Source organism: Pyrus communis, chromosome 1, assembly GCF_963583255.1.
Source record: "Pyrus communis chromosome 1, drPyrComm1.1, whole genome shotgun sequence".
NCBI lineage: Eukaryota > Viridiplantae > Streptophyta > Magnoliopsida > Rosales > Rosaceae > Pyrus > Pyrus communis.
In genome coordinates, this window is record NC_084803.1 from 36505647 (window position 1) to 36524480 (window position 18834).

Below are 18834 nucleotides of genomic sequence, written 5' to 3' on the forward strand. Positions count from 1 at the left end.
TTTGAGCATATGACAACTTTCCCAACATTATTAACAAACTTGGCGCATGCATCAACGTTATTAAGCAGGTCAACCTTCAGCAGCGTACAAACCTCGGGAAACTCACCAGTCTCAGACTCGATAGATCTCTCACATAACTGCTCGTACGGGCAGATTTCCCCTTTTCAGCAGATGAGTTAGTCGCGATAGAATGAAGAGCAAGCCTAGGCGCCACCTTAGTAGCAGAATCCACCTTCCCGTTCTTCATAGCAGTGAGCCTTTCAGAAGCGAAACCAAACTTAGCTCTAGACAGACGCTTCGATACAAACCAGGAAATCGGAGGCGGCACCGAACTTTTTCTCTTGGCAAGTCTCTCAGCAATGGATGCGGTCACCTTTGGAGCAGCAGGTTTCACAGACTCAGGCTCAACGGTCATCTTCGCCCTCTTGGGGGAAGTTAGATCAATGACAAGCTTCTCGGCAGTAGACGAACTCCCACGAGCAACAGAAGAAGTCATCGGCTTCTTCTCGATCGAAGACTCATAAGCAGGTGAGGAAGATCTTTTCTTTCCGCCTTCATTGGTAGCAGGCTCTACAATTGTGATCGGGAGAGCCAATGCCTCATCCTTTATCCGTTTTATCTCTTCCCTCAAAGGTAAGCCACCATTCTCCCAGTGAAAAGGGCTGAACAGCCAGTGCTACTCAAGGTACTCAGCATGAATGCCCAAGGCGACATGCACCTTCTTCATATCTACCGAAGTCCTTAGAATTGAGCCAAACTCCGATTCTACACAAAGCAAGAAAGACGATGATCAATAAATTAAAGTCATGGAACAGCTCAACAAAAAACTTAAGCAAGACAAGAATGAAACAGTTCACTTACCACTGATAAACATAGTCGGGGCATGCAGCTCAGGAGAAGAGTCCAACTCCCACTCTCCATTCACCTCTAAGGTGTCTCTCACCCACTCATGATCACCTTTGCTTATAGCATCAAACAGCCTACGGCGAGACCTCAGCTGCCCCACACCTTCCTGGTGGTCGATCTCAAAGAAGTACCAGAATTCATTTATGGTCAAACCAAGATCAAAGAACCTACTCAAGTTAGAGAACTCCGCTATTGTACAAACTGCATTTGGGGAGCATTGAGCAGGTGCACACTTCATGGAGCAGATTATCTATCGAGAAAGATCCGACATGGGAAAAGTGAATCCTAGCAGAGGCACCCTCGACGCATGGTTCATGACCGCTATCATCTTTCACCCACTTGACGCGAACCTAAATGGAATCACATGCTTGTATGCCTTAAGAAAATCCCGAAACAGCTCGTCGGAGTTAATCTTAACATCTGTAGCCTTGAATAGCCCACCTTGCCGGAAGAACCACTATGACAGTACAAAGGTGGAGGATATTCATCAGTTTTGCGATCGAATGAAGACATCTCAAAGTCTCTGCAAAAAACACGAAGAAAAATATTCAGAGGGCAGCTCGCGAGAAGAGAATTCAAAAAAATTAATAATAATAATAATATTATATGTGTATATATATAAAGAGGATCGCATTGCCCGAGGGCCCCAAGTCCTTACCCACGCAGCCCAGCGAAAGAAGAGGCTCGTGCCTCCTCCTTTTCCTCTTCTTCACGCGCCAGGTGCTCCAAACAAGCGCTAAAGCCAACGGCCCAATTCAACAGAGAGGAGGCGAGTGCCTCGCGCCTCTCTTCCTCTCCACTATAAGCCAGTGAGGCTTAAGGCCTCTTGACCTAACCTCTCTCGCTTCCTTTCGCCTGCTACAATAGACCCAAGTTCGCTCCACTAAATTTGGCCCGTGTTGAGCTCACTTAGAGGGGCTAGAGCCCCATGGCTCGCCCAGCCTAGCGTCCCCGCGCTCCAACCAACCCATGTCACGCCACCAAGCAGCCCCGTGGCTCCTTGTCGTGTATCACTCACACCCACAACCCCTATTAAGCCAATTTTTTCAAGTCCCAAGACTCCCAAAAAATTCAAGAAAAGAAGAACGCTAGGGGAAGGGGAATAAAAATTTCCTCTAGCTTCTCTTCCTTGTTAAAATAAAGATTGCTCTCCAAACTTATTTAATCACCTGACTTAAGGCAGAATTAAATAGGTATTGGGGGTAATTATTTTCCTTTTCCTAGAAGAAGTCTATCTCCAAATCGAGAAAGAATATCAAGTTCAAATTAGGAAACAATTTCACAAGCCTAAGCAGCTTGGGATTCTTACACCTACAATCATTTTCCTACGTGCAGCACAGTAGGTGTGGGGGCATTTGTGGAGCCTAAAATAATTCCAAAAATTCTAGAGGCGACACATGGACTTTTATTCAAGAAATACAAGATTGCCCTCAATAAATGGGTAGGATTCTCAGATGCTCCCACGTGCAACTCACATCCCTGGAGATCTCAGCAATTGAATACGATTGCCCAGAGCTCACCTGCCCTTGGCAAGGAATTAAAGATAAGGATTAATTACCCAAATCCTTATCTTTAATAAATTCCTAATTGAAGATTAACTCCAATCAAGTAAGTAATCCTAATTTAAATCAATCAGGGATAATTACCCCCATTATCTCAAGATATTATCTCCTATTAAACATCTTGGAAATATTTAGAGAATATCTCTCCATTAAACACTATATGGCTGGCCTTATCCCTATAAATACCCCATATTCTACCAAATTTTCAGGGCTTTTGCAACCCTAAAAAGCCTTAAACACTTTACTCTCTCAGAGAAATCTGATGTATGGACGATTGGAAAACTCATACAATCATAATGGACAAAACCCTTGACTTGGTCAGTTCTAGGTTAATAAGTACATGTACAAATAATAATAATAATAATAATAATAATAATAATAATAATAATAATAATAATAATAATAATAATAATAGGGAGATTGTTGCAATCATATTTACAATAGAAATGTGATTGTGTAAATCCTATGACATGTGGGAAAATATCTTATATTCCTATTAGGACTAGATTACCTATTAAATGTTGTAATCCTAATGGGAAAGGTTTTTACCTATCCTACTACTATAAATAAAGGCACAATGGGGTGAATCAAAGACACCTCACAATTAAATCAATCTCTCTTCTCTCTTAGTGTGGCCGGCTCCCTTCTCTCTCTCTCTAAACCCTAGATCGTTCGATCAAATAGGCCTACAACACCTTATCAGCACGCTCTTGCCAGAAGATGAGGAATTGACGCATCGTAGGACGAGGCTATCATCCGCCAAAATCAAAGGTTTATTCGTTTTCTGCTAATCAGGTACGCTTAAAATAAAAGAAGATATTTGAAATGTCCACGAAGCATGAAAACATTCCTTATAATGCATGAACCCCTCTATGTTTATATTTTCCTTTCGATATATATATATTGTATATGTTTATATATTTGTCAATATATATATATATATATATATTTGTTTCATGCATCGTACAATTAAATTGTTATGTGAAATTTGTGAGTCAAACTATACAAAATAAATTAGAAGCATATTTAGGGTTTTTCCTAAACCCTAAGGGATTTTGGAAAAAAAGAAAAGAGGGGGAGGGATAGGACATGGTGCAGCATACCACCGCACTATCACCGTGGAAGTCACCACCTGGCCTCAGCCTGGCACTCACCTTGGCAAGACCTGAAGTCCCATGCCCATCCTGCTGCATTGGCCCGCAGCCCTGACACCAGTCTTTTTGTGGTTGGGCCTTCACTTAAACCCACATGCCAGCCCACGGGGCTGGGTTTTTGTCCTCCCGTGCATCACCCATAAGGCCAACTCTTGCTGGGCCTTGTCCCGTGCACCCTCATTCGGCCCAAACGAAAACCCAGTTGTGGCTGCGGGATTTCTTCCACCTCGTGGCCTGCAGCCATAACCCAAGGTCCTTTTTTTTTTTGGGCCTTGCCTTATACTTAAGGCACCCAATCCGTGCCCCTTACCCACGACACCAAGCCCAAATTATTTTAGGGCTATATTTTTTATCCAATAATATTATTTTAATATCATCTAGCTTCTGCGATCGACCCTGTATGGCCCGATTTATTGAATTAATTAAAAGTGACATGCAGTCTATTAATCTGATAATGAATCCAAACTTATTGACCTGAAGATCACTTTTGAGCATTAACGATTCAATAATTTATTTTTATACTTTAAACCATCACATACTTTCATAGTAACGAAGCTCTCACACTTGAGTTCCCGAAGAACCTTAAATCCACTATATTCAAATTAGTATATTGCATTCTGTGTTTCTTGCAGGAACCTCTCATTATGAACTAATTGTTCATAAAACTAAATTGAACCTGTAGTTTCAAATTTAGTGCCTTTGAAACTTGAAGTTTTCATTCAAAACATACCACATGAAAGCTGTATTTTTCATGCATAAATTAAACTAATACATGTCTATAAAACCTGTATGTTCTACGATATAGGTCTACGGCTTACCATATGACTACTTACATTTTTCCCTCTATTTTAGGGATATGTCAACCTTCAACAAGCTCAATTTCTCCGCTCTAAAAGTCTTTGGAAGAAACTATCTAAAGTGGGTTCAAGACGTGAAGCTCCATTTAACTGCAAAGGGCGTTAGAGCCACCATCAAGGCACCTATCGCCAACAAACCTGTTGACAAAGCTCAGAAGGCTATTGCAATGATCTTCATTTAAAGACACATCCATGATGCATTGCAGATTGAGTATCTCGCTGAGGAGGACCCACACACCCTCTAGCTTGCTCTAGCTGACAGTTTCGATCACTAGAAAGACATATACTTGCCTGAAGCAAGACACGACTGGCAGCATCTTCGTTTCCAGGACTTTAAATCTGTTCTTTGTTGAAATTCTGCAAAGTGGAACTAACCGAATCAAATCTCTTGGAGAAGACCTATTCGACCTTCCGTGCCACCAGTATTGTCCTGCAACAACAATATAGGGCACAGAAATTCACCAAGTTTTAAGATTTGATCTCTGTTTTACTTCTCACTGAAAAGAGAACCAGCTTCTTATGAAGAATCATCAAGCTCGACCCACTAGCTCGAACACCACGCCTGAAGCGCATGAGACCTATTCTAGCAACCATCAACGACGAAAGAATCGTCGTGGCCGTGGCAATGGGCGACAAGTCCAACCACAAGCCCAAGGTCAACAGAATGTCGCACCTAAGGGAAGAAATGTGACCCAACAGCGTCCACCACTTGCCCTTAAGGCCCCAAACTTTAAGAACAAGGGCAAAGCTCCCGTTCAGCTCGCTTCTACTAAACAAGACATGTGTTATCGTTGTGGATTATGGGATCATTGGTCACGCGTATGCCGAGCTTCCCTTGAGGCTATTTCCAAGTATCATTCCCGTTGTGAGTCTAACTTTGCACATGTGGATCATTCAGAAGATGCAACTACATCAATGGAGATATCAGATTTTCAGGAGGCGTAAGTTCTTATGGATGAATAAATTAGACATGTTTTTAGGGTGTTTACCCCTAGTGGCCGAACCCACTAAGAGTAGCCGGCCCTACCCCCTATTTTGCTAGGTTTATGATTTAATTTTGAACAATTTTCCTAAGTATTTGGAATAATTTGTTTGGTTTTGGTTTGAATTATGGATTGTTATTTGAATGGATATTATTTTCTCGAATTGTTTAATTGAATGAATGGACTTATATCTATGCATATGACCAATTCAATCAATTTATTTCTAGGTATGTCTAGTGGGGAAGTTAGTTGTTTGGCAGATAGTGCAACCACACACACCATCTTGCGTGAAAAACACTATTTTACTAACTTCATACCCAAGAAAGCTCATTTGAAAACTCTCTCAGTCTCATCCAACCTAATTGAATGATACAGAAAGGCACGTATCATGTTGTCCAATAGTACAATTCTGACCATTAAGGAGGCACTCTATTCTCCACGTTCTGGAAGAACGTTGCTGAGTTTTAGAGATATTCGAGATAATCAATACCATCTTGAAACCACTGAAGATCATGGTTCTAAATTTCTTTGTATCACTTCGTATGAATATGGCCAGAAGCATATTCACGAGAACTTAGAATGTTTGCCGAGTGGGTTGTACATCACAACCATTCGCAGCATAGAAGCCCACAATGTGGCCGGCCCTATGCTTGAGTTCCTGGACACTTTGTTGTTTTGCCATGACCGTTTGGGACATCCTAGACATGACATGATGTGCCGTATCCTCAAATCTTCACACGAGCATAACTTACATCCCTATGTTGGACTCCCGCCATGTAAAGCGTGTTCTTTAGGGAAGTTGAATACTCAACCCTCATATACAAAGATTATTCACGACCCCCCTAAATTTCTTCAAAGGATTCAAGGGGACATTTGTGGACCTATCCAACCAACCTGCGAACCATTTAGATACTTTATGGTGTTGGTTGATGCATAGACACGATGGTCACATGTTTGCTTGTTGTCCACACACAACGCCGCGTTTGCTAAACTCCTAGATCAAATCATTAAGCTAAGGGCTCACCACCCTAATTATCTAATCAAGTTGATTCGACTGGATAATGCTGGAGAGTTTACGTCACAGACTTTTGACGATTATTGCATGTCAATAGGGATTGATGTGGAACATCTTATGCCCCATGTTCACACCCAAAACGGCTTGGCAGAAGCTTTCATAAAGGGCCTTCAATTGATAGCTCGAACTTTGGTTATGAGAACCAAACTGCTGATATCTGCTTGGGGCTATGTAATATTGCACGCAGCTATGTTGGTCCGCTTGAGGCCTACTGCTACACAACCACATTCACCGTTACAGTTGAAGGATTATTTTGGAAGATGACATGTTCATTTAAGCAACATCATTAACATGCAATTAACAAATTAAAGGCGGAATCATGCTAGCATGCACTTAAAAACAAAACATTACCCATGAATGTTCAAAGCCTAGTAAAATGGTGAACCAATAATCAACTCAAAACAAAGTGAGTTGAAATATATACCTTTGTAGATTCCTCTTTGTATTTAAACAAAGGCTAATCACCCAAAGAGAGGGCCTTCATTCCTTGCATCTTAGATCTATGGATTTGGATGGATGAAAAAGGTTTCTCCAAAGTTCCCAAAATTGAGAACCTCCAATGATTCATCACCAAGGCATAATGAAGAAGAAATGAGTGACCTTGGAGGAGTTTGATTGCTAGATGATCCCTCCAAGGTGGCCGAAATTTTAGAGAGAAATGAGAGCTTGTGTTCTCATCATTTCCCCAAAAACAACCCTTAATGAATTTTAGGCTATAAAGTCCTTTATATAGTCCCTTCAAATAAGTGACCTAATGGACCAAAAGCCCTATTCTTCTAACATGGCCGGCCTATAGGGTTTATTGGGCTTTCAAGCCCTTTGTTTATTCAAGTTGTCATACAACTTGAGTTAATGGGCTTGACATTCAAATCCCATTGGGCCTTGCGGCCCAAAACTAACCCGAGGTCTTTAACGAACTTATTCGTTTGATTAATTAACATATTAATTAATCCTAGCCTTAGATAAATAATTAAACCATTTAATTATTCTTACTCATCTCCGTTGTTTCTTCAAACTCTACCTTACTCGGTGAACGATCCATTAGGTTCCTTTTAGCGAGGCAGTGGGCGATTAAAACTCTTTCTAATCGATTGTGAATTGCAACTTACTTTCAATTCTCCCGTTAGTGATAATACACTTTTAGGGCTTCCACAAACCATGGTTGACGCCTAGCAGCATGTCATGGTTACCCAAGCTAATTAGAAGAGGTGGAGAACCTATTCAGTTTTAGGATTACAAATGCAATACGGTCTTTCTCTAATACAATACTCTTGACCACATTGTTTGGTTTGATAGTTTATTCATGTCTACTATCCAATGTGAGTCTTGTGCTTATATGATTACCTTGAATGTGATTTGGAACACATTCCTAAATCTCATTCATACTTTGGCCAAAGATTTTTAATCATATCATAGAGTATTCTCCCTCAAACAGTTTGAAGGTCAGAGATCCCTTGTTGCGCATTCACTTGCCTCCATGGCTAAGTGGCTTAACCCCAACGATGTCGTGGACACCCTCCTGATGGAGTGACTTTGACATAATCAAAGATTAAGGACCTAACCACAAGACAACTGTGATGCCTCAGGTCAAAAGACTAATTTGCATTATCCCAACCATGAGTTCTCATGTGACATGAATATGAGAACTCTTCGTTGATCGTGTTCAGTGAACTCATTCTCTATTGAGCACCTACGTACTTGTCTTGATGTCACACACACCAATGACTTGAGACTAGTCACTCTCCCTAAGAGAAGACATAGCACGTACTGATCTTAACGGACTGTCAATGCCCAATTGACAATCCTATGATCAGGAACGTTTAGGATGTGTCAACGAAAGAATGGTCTCATGAATCTAACTTCTTTAGATCGCATTCTTCCAATCACATATTCCTTGGACTTATCGTTTAAGCATATAACATTTATATGAGACGGCTCAAACAATAATCTTTGCCCTTTACATTTAAACTACATTAGTTTAACTTTGTGAAATGTCCGTAAAGTATCATCATATGATTGGTTTTAGGGCACATTTCCAACAATCTCCCACTTGCACTAGAGCCAATCAGCTTGGTTATCAGTGATGATACCTCTTCTGTAATTCATTTCATAAATGGCTGAGTAGTAGGCCTAAACAAGATGGATATCTATATGTTATCCATAGAAGCAACCTTGAGAATAATGACGTCACCATTATTCATGATTCCTAATCATGTGGTTTAGTCTCTCATTTGAGTTCGGACCTTGATGAGACCTTGATTCCCTGGCTTGAGCTATCGCCCCATTAGTGTCATACACTTTCTGGTTGGAACCGAATAGAGAGTTCATAAATGAACTTTCCCATCCAAACAACATTGTTGTAAACTTCTATATGGCAATATATTTTGCATTCATAATGGAACACACTAAAGTCATTACTTTAATGTTTCCATCCAAATATCTTTTTAGTCATAATAAAGAGATATCTGTTTATCTCTTCATTCATAATGAAGAAATATCCAATGATGGATTAGATTCATAATCTAATACATTTACGCTTCCATTACGTTACTCTAATTCTTTCTCAATTATTGAGTAATATATCCTTTAGTATTTCTCAAATACTTAAGGACTCACTTGACAGTTGCCATGGTTCTGATCCTGGGCTTGCACTGATATTGTCTTGTACCTTTCTAGGTACATCTTATATCAATGTTTTTCATACAATATGAAATACATAAATCACCTTTCTGCTTATGCATAAAGGATTCTATTTACGCATTATTTCTTTGGGAGTCAAAGGGTACATTCCCTTTGAGAAGAACAACTTCCTAGTCTCACTAGAATTGTCATTCTAATTGAAGTTTATCATCAAATGAGAAACTTCCTAGCATCTCTTGTCTATTTTAGGGATTGATATAATCCAATTATATCTTGAAATATATCATTATAGATTTCCATTCCATTATATAGACTATATCTCCCATATACATTCTATCGTTATAGAATAACTTTAATGAAGAAGTACTCTTTTCATTTCCAAAAATTAATATATCATATATATATATATATATATATATTTAAATTTAGGAATACGATTAACTCCCACTAATCTTTTGTAAACCTAGTAAACAAAAAGATTCATTTACATCTTTATGAGAAATCAAACAATTGATCTTTTCTCATAAGACGCTTATAGCTCCCACTAGCTTGCTAAGATCCATGATGGATGGATCTCTACAACTAACCTGTCTTGTGATTTATAGTTTTAGACATATATTATCAAGACTATCTTAATAATGGTTTCGGAAACCCATATTATGTCCAAACATGGTGTGAAAATTATGTTGACACACAAATTAAACCCTATTTGTGACAATTGTAGTAATGAAGTAAGTAGGGATCGTTCTAACCGGGGATTAACTAGGGGTGCTAATCTAATTTGAATTGACTTAAAAACACAAAAACTAAGCTTAAAGACTCTTAACAAGACTACTATGACTCAAAACAGATTTGAGACACTCAAATCTGCCTAAAACAATCAAACTGACTCAAACAGAAACTAGAACTTAATTTGGACGAATTTGAAAGTGTTTATGACTCCAAATGCTTAAAAACACAAAATAAAACAAATTTGAATGATTAAGACTCAACAAAATATGGGGGGATAGTGGTTGGACGAATTTAAACTAAATTGGCAGATTGTAAAGAAAGTAGATTTTAAGACAAAATTTGGATGAATCAATGGATGATGGGATAGCTAAGGGGTTCTTCTCCACACATGAAATATATGCAACGTAAATCAATTTCCAATTATCAATCCAATAAGTTATGAACCTCGATACTCCAAGTTAATTAGGTCCGCTTAAATTAACCTTCAGATTTCCCTAGAATCATTGAAATGGATGAATATGCATCGCAAACAAATTATTCCTAACAAATTCTCTATATGAACAGCATGATAAAGACATAAGTTAGAATCATTACGTTCTTTGGAAATCATAAGCATCGACAAGGCATTTGTAACTATGAAAAGCATGATACGCTTGCCAGGAATCTACTTAACATGATTGTGACTAGCAACCTTCACTACTTGTGAATATAAATTCATAACGATTAGGTGAAACAAACTTATATCCTAGCACCAAATTCAAGCATGCAAATTAAGCGTGCACTCTCAATCAACATACAAGAATAAGTTTTAAATCAAACGGTTAAGCAAATTGTATTCAAAACTTATGCAACGATAATTGGAAGTAATCAACTTATTTCACATATATAATCATGGTTTCGAATCACCCCCTAGCTAACTAGGGGGTTTAGCCTCTCATGTTCACAGAAAGAGAAATACAATTGAATTTAAACATAAAGAACAAAAGATTGATTACACCTAGAATGCACAACGAATCCACTTGAATTTCTGCGCGTCGAAGCTCCTCTTTCCTCTTCTCCTTGCTGCGGCAGAGAGTGTTTAGGGAATTTCTGGATGGTTTTCTGGGTTAGGGATGGATTTAGGGAGGTTGGGTGGTGCGGCAAGGTTGGTAGATGGTGTGTGAAGGTGTGGAAGGTGGCTGTGAAGGTGGAGGAAGGTGCGGCTGTTCAGAAAAATGGGATATGGTGCTGCGGCTGTTTAAGAAAAAGGGTGAATAATTAGAGTGGTGGGTGATGGTGGAGGCTAGGGAAAGAATTCGAGAGAAAAGGTGATGGTGGCTGCGTAAAAATGGGGGATGGGATGCTGGAATTGGTGTGGAGAACAAAATGCGGCTGGAATAGAATTAGGGTGGATACGGTTTTGGGAGCCCAATAAATGGGATGGTGGCTGCATGATTTTATGTTCTTTGATAAAATGGGGGCCACGGCTTCTAGTGGAAAAATGGGATAGATTCTTGCGGCTGCTAGGTTATTTGGTGGCTGAAAAATATGAAAAGTAATAATGAGAGGTCCCTAAGGTGCGGCTAGGTGGTGGAAAACCTAGGGTTTAAGAAAATCAAACCCTAATTTATTTTGGTGAATTAGAATTAAGTTAAAAGCTTCTAGAATTAGGAAATAAAATCAGAAATTAAAAGGGATGGCTGCAAGGTGAGGCTAGGGTTAGGTTAGGAGAGGGAAATAGGGTTTAAGTGAATGACAATGGACTTAAATACCCCCCCTTGCACGGCAAGGGAAGGAAAAGAAAGTGCAAGGGCACGACTTGGGCTTTAAAGTGGGCTAGGGCCATGGTTTTGTGTCCTAAAATGCATACAAGGCCGTCAAAGTGGCTAGAAAATACGGACGTTTAAGTTTAGGAAAGGTTACCAAAATGGGAAACTTAGGGTTAACTTTCCTACTTCAAGTAGGAAACCTTGTTTGAGTAGGATTCCTCGTTTTGGTAAGAATTCATCGTTGGAGTAGGAATTCGTCGTTTCTTCAAGTCTTCAACTCATTCATTCCTCTTTCGCTCCAAAATACTCCAATTTGCATCTTCTTGCACACTTTGGCCTTATAATCTGAAAATACACAAAAGTGGCCTTAAACACTAAAATAGCTAAGTAAACACAACATAAATGCACGAGAACAAGCTAATTAAGTCGCATGAATATGCTCCTATCAAATTCCCCCACACTTAACTTTTGCTAGTCCTCGAGCAAAACAAAACTAAACTAAACAAAACGAAACAAAACAAACAAAACATAACCTAAACCTTCCAACGTTTGCCTCAGGGATTTCCAATAAAACATGACATGTCAAAGATCATTACTCACATAGCTTTTAGTCTTCCCTCCCCTCAAGCATATACTTAATCATAGTCACCATTCACTAGTTCGCATTTAATCAATTAAAACACATTTTGAATGTAGTAACATGCCTTAGAGAACTCCCTCAATTCCTCACTAGTTATACACTCAATTTTCACTCAGATTGTCTGACTACACATCCTACACTAGTTATATGTGAGAAGATTGATGTAAACATGAAAGACTAATACTCACATACGTTATAACAAAGAAAGCAATTTTTGGAGTAATTAAACGTGTTTAGATATGATCTCATGAATGGAATGCTACTACTTAGATGCGAGAACCAGTGACACCATATGCTCATACCAAATTCAAACTCCACAATTGAAATGCACAACACTCAAGATAGAAGTCAAGGGTTGGTAACGGGGCTTGGGGTATTGGCTAACACGGAAAGGTAGGGGTAAACAAAAGTTCTTTAAGCAATAGCAAGCAAAGTATCGAAATTAAGTCCTAGAATTCCCTTAGAATGCAGAAATCAACTTTTAGACAAATAGGGGAGATTCAAACAACTCTTAGGGCCTAATTCATTGTTTTGGGCCCTTACTTCACCAAACAATACTTTTCAACTCTTTTTTTTTTTTTTTTTTTTTCACTTTTTTTTTTCTTTTTTTTTTTCTTTTTTTTTTTTTTTTTTTTTTTTTTTTTTTTTAGCCGTGCCTATGACACATAACTCATATCAATAATCCTTCCCCCACACTTATTTCCTACAGCACATTAATCAAAGGGAATTCATTCATGCTTACTATGCTTCAAGAACAAGGGTACGGATGGTCCTATTCTAGGCTAGGTGAGGATAATGTGGGTTAACAAAGAACATGGGCTAACACGGCTCAATGGGGTTAAACTTAAACACAAAATGAGTGAAGGACACATGGCTGTTTGGCTTTTATGGTGGTCACTACACAACTTCATCTAATATGTGTTATGCAAATCAATGACATGCTTTGAATGAAATGGGCATGAGTTCTAGCATTTGGAACTAAGTGATGAAACGCCTTCTAAGTAGTAACCAAGCAAAGAATAATGAGATCATGCAACGACTTAGAAAACAATGATGCACAGATTTTAACTCTCCAAATAACGTTTAGGCTCAAGTCTCACAGGGATGTAGCATTAGTTTGAGTTCATTCTTTCAAGCATGTTACAAAAACTGATTTTTATCATTTGTGATTACATGTGAATTCGTAAACTATAACTACAAACAAGCATAAACCAAAGAGTATATCAAACGTTCATCCATGTTTGTAACTTTCTTTAACCATCATGCAATTAAAAACCAAATCCTCATCATTGTGTTGGAAGGTAACCTACGACACAAACAAACACACAAACACAACTCTTTTTGGGTTTTTCAAAACAATTTTTCAAATTTTTAGGGGATTTTCGGATTTTTCAAAATAACACATAAAAAGACTCTAAAAATAGCTTAAAAACACTTAAAAACAGTGGAAAACAAGTTTAGACATGTTAGGTGGTAATACCCTACGAATTTCATGCAAAAATATCTCAAAACAGAATGTTACCCCCCCACACTTAAACTAAACATTGTCCTCAATGTTTTAGACACAATTGAACACATTACACATAACAAAAAGTAAGCAACAAAGGAAAAGGGTTTAGGGACGCAAATCTGAGTGTGGAGCGATTCCCAAGTTCTTCCTTTGTTGAGTGCATGGGTTGCCTCCCAAGTAGCGCTTTCTTTTACGTCTTGCAGCCGGACGATGCCACATTGATCAACCTTCATGGGAACCCACGGCATAGTGGGTGGTCTCCTCCACATCATGTTCTACAAAGCTCTCGTAGTAAGGCTTCAAGCGATGCCCATTCACCTTGAACTCTTGACCTGTTTTGAAACTACGAACTTGGACTGCACCATGAGGAAAAACATTAGTAATAACAAAGGGTCCAATCCAACGTGAACGTAACTTACCCGGAAATAGACGAAGACGAGAATTAAATAACAACACTTTCTGTCCAACAGAGAAGGACTTGGTGCGAATCATCTTGTCATGAAAGGCCTTTGTCTTTTCCTTGTAAAGTCGAGCATTCTCGTAAGCTTCATTCCGTATCTCCTCAAGTTCATTCAATTGAAGCTTACGATGAATTCCCGCCTCATCTACATCCATGTTGAACTTCCTCACGGCCCAATGAGCCTTGTGCTCCAATTCCACCGGTAAGTGACATGGTTTGCCATACACAAGCCGAAATGGGGACATTCCTATGGGTGTTTTGTAGGCGGTCCTATAAGCCCACAATGCATCCTCTAACCTCAAGCTCCAATCTTTTCTTGTTGGGCCAACCGTCTTCTCAAGAATCTGTTTTATCTCGCGATTCGACACCTCGGCTTGCCCGCTTGTTTGAGGATGATAGGGTGTCGAAACCCTATGTGTAACTTTGTACTTCTTAAGCAGTGCCTCGATTGTGCGATTACAAAAATGTGAACCTCCATCACTTATAAGGACTCGAGGCATTCCAAACCTAGCAAAAATGTTAGACTTCACAAAATCTGCAACCACTTTGGAATCGTTAGTACGGGTGGCTTTTGCTTCCACCCATTTGGAAACATAATCCACCGCCAACAAGATATAGATAAAACCATGGAAGGAAGGAAAGGGACCCATAAAATCAATTCCCCACACATCAAATATTTCAACAGAAAGTATAGGGTTTTGTGGCATTTGATCCTTAACACTTATATTACCCATTCGTTGACAACGATCACATGTAAGGCAAAATGTCCTAGCATCCTTAAAAATGGTTGGCCAATAAAACCCGCATTCTAAAACTTTAAGTGCAGTGCGTTGGGTGCCAAAATGTCCCCCACATGCATATGAATGACAAAATGTTAAAATAGATTGAAACTCAGATTCATTCACACAACGTCGTACAATTTGATCAGGACAAAATTTCCAAAGGTATGGGTCATCCCAGACATAAAACCTAGCATCCTTTATCAGCTTATCACGTTGATTCCTATTAAGTGTGCTAGGGGTGTGTTTAGATACCAAAAAGTTCACCAAATCTGCATACCAAGGCTCACTTACCTGGATGGACATTAATTGCTCATCGGGAAAGGTTTCAGGAATTGGCGATGCTTCCTCATGTACCATTCGACTGAGGTGGTCAGCCACCACATTCTCTACTCCCTTCTTATCTCGAATCTCAATGTCAAACTTTGTAAAAGCAACAGCCATCGAATTAGTCTAGGCTTAGCTTCCTTCTTCGTGAGCAAATACTTGAGAGCTGCATGATCAGTAAAAATAATAACTTTAGTACCAAGTAAGTATGATCGAAACTTATCTAATGCAAATACCACAGCAAGTAATTCTTTTTCAGTGGTTGAGTAATTCAATTGAGCATCATTTAGTGTCCTAGATGCATAATAAATAACATGAGGTTGTTTATTCTTTCGCTGCCCCAAAACAGCACCAATCGCATAGTCCGAAGCATCGCACATCAACTCGAATGGAAGGCTCCAATCTGGAGGTGTGATAATGGGAGCCGAAGTGAGAGCCTCCTTGAGGTGGTTGAATGCCTTCTCACACGCCTCGTTGAACTCGAAAACCACCTCCTTTTGAAACAATCGGCATAGTGGCTGCGCAATCTTGGAGAAATCCTTTATGAAGCGCCTATAAAAACCTGCATGACCAAGAAACGAACGAATCTCTCTAACCGAAGTTGGAGAGGGTAAGTGACGAACAAGGTCTACCTTAGATTTATCCACTTCAATGCCTTTTTCAGAAATAATATGTCCTAGAACAATACCTTGCTTAACCATGAAATGACATTTTTCCCAATTAAGCACAAGATTCGTTTCAACACAACGTTTCAAAATTAAGGTCAGATTATTCAAGCAATGATCGAATGAATTACCAAACACGCTAAAATCATCCATGAATATCTCAATAATCTTCTCCACATAATCAGAGAATATACTCACCATGCATCGTTGAAATGTTGCAGGGGCATTGCACAACCCAAATGGCATACGTCGATATGCAAAGGTGCCAAAGGGGCACGTGAAAGTTGTCTTTTCCTGATCCTCTGGAGCTATCACAATTTGGTTATATCCGGAATATCCATCAAGAAAGCAATAAAATTTATAACCGGCTAACCTTTCTAGCATTTGGTCCAGGAATGGCAATGGAAAGTGATCCTTCCTTGTCATGGCATTTAACTTCCTGTAATCAATACACACACGCCAACCTGTCACAACACGAGTGGGTACAAGCTCTTATTCTTCATTCTTCACCACCGTGACTCCGGACTTCTTTGGAACAACCTGCACGGGTGACACCCAACGACTATCAGAAATAGGATATATAACACCACAATCAAGCAATTTTATAATCTCCTTTTTTACTACTTCCAACATGGGTGGATTAAGGCGACGTTGAGCTTCACGAGATGGCTTGGCTCCCTCCTCCAAAAGGATGCGATGCATGCATGTGGTGGGACTAATGCCTTTGATATCCGCCAAGGTCCATCCAATGGCAGGTTTGTGCTCCTTTAACACCCTTATCAACTTGTCTTCTTCTTGGGCCGTGAGTGAACTAGAAATGATGACAGGTAGTGTCTGATCTTCTCCCAAGAAAACATACTTCAAGTGACTAGGTAATGGCTTTAACTCAAGTGTAGGTGGCTGCACAATTGATGGAAGTAACTTGTTAGTCAAAACTGAATCTAAAAGTGAGAGTGGAGACTTACCAGAGTGTGAGGGCAATGACTCAAGGGCCGCGACCATTTCAAGCACTTCACTACAAGGGGGCACGGCAATATGGTCAGATTCCATGCCGTGGCTTGCCAGGCTTCCCCTACCCTCATTTCTTGCTCCTATGCCGTGCACTAAGGCTACTTCAAGTGCATCTTCGTTCCTTCGATTCAAATGTACCTGTGCCAAAGAATCAACAATGTCAATAGCAAAACAAGAATGGTCCTCAATTGGATATTTAATAGTTTCAGAAAGATTAAAACGAATAATGTCCCCGTCAAATTCCATTGTTAATGTTCCCGTATACACATCTATCTTTGTTCTCGCTGTTTTCATGAATGGACGGCCTAGCAAGATTGGCAATGATGGAGCATGGCTCGAATCCTCCATTTCTAAGACATAAAAATCTGCAGGAAAGATAAGATGATTGACCTGCACTAAAACATCCTCAAGGACTCCCTTGGGATAAGCGTTAGAACGATCAGCCAATTGAATTATAACGCCATCTTGTTTTAACTCACCCAGGTTCATAGATGCATAAATGGAATATGGCATAACATTAATAGAAGCACCTAAATCTAACATGCATTGCTCAAATCTAGTGTTTCCAATTGTGCATGGGATAGTAAAGCTCCCTGGGTCCTTACATTTTGGAGGCAACTTTCGTTGCAAAACCGCTGATACATTCTCACTTACTTTTACAACTTCCTTGTTTGAAATTCTTTTCCTAGTTGTGCATAATTCTTTTAAAAATTTTGCATACCTGGGTACTTGCTTAATAGCATCAAGTAAAGGAATGTTTACTTGGACTTTTCGAAAGGTATCCAAAATGTCTTTTTCGCTTTCTTCCTTCTTCGATTGCGCAAATCTGCGAGGGAAAGGAACATCGGGCAGATTAGTGTTCGAAATCACAACATTTGGGACAACCTTACCTGAGGTGGATGGATGGAGGGTCGTAGATGGTTGTGGCATGGGTGGTACCACCCTTGCCGTGGGGTGATTTTTCTCCTCTTCTTCGATTCGTATCTTCTCATCTTCCTTGTTTCCCACTTCTTTCCCACTTCTTAGTGTGATAGCTTTCGCAGATTCGAAACCACCCTTGGGATTGACTACCGTAGTGCTTGGTAACTTACCGTTTTCACGAATTTGTCCCAAAAATTCGGCCATTTGGCCCATTTGCTTCTTCAGCTCATTAACCTCCTTTGCTTGGTTCTGCATTCCCTGCGCCATTGTGGTTAGTAACTGATATGTTTTATCGTCATTCATAGACGTACCTGAGTTGGTTTGGGATGATTGTGCTTGAGGAGGTGGTTGTGGTGCCATTGGCCTTGGAAAGAAACCCGGGGGTTGTCGGAATCCACTTTGTTGGCCATATTGTGGTGCATCTCTCCATCTGAAATTGGGGTGGTCACGCCATCCCTGATTGTATGTGTTGGAGAAAGGATCACCTCTTGGTTGGTTCTGATTCCCATAGCCCACGACATTGGCAGATTCCCACCCTCCGTTCTCAATTAATTGAGGGCATTGATCAGATTGGTGTCCTTGAATGGAGCATACACCACAGATTGTAGTTCCTTGCGTCTTAGGGCCTTCAACAAACTGCGATAACATAGACGTAAGGTTAGCCATTTGGGATTGTAACTCAGAAATAGAACTTACCTCATTTACATGTTGTGGCCGTGGGGTGTCTCTCTGCCCAACACCTTCATATTGTTGTGCATTGAGTGCTCGATTGGCAATGAGAGTTTTGGCATCCCTAGGCGTCTTGTCCACTAGAGCTCCTCCCGCAGATGCATCCAACATTTACCGTTCAAGTGGTAAAAGGCC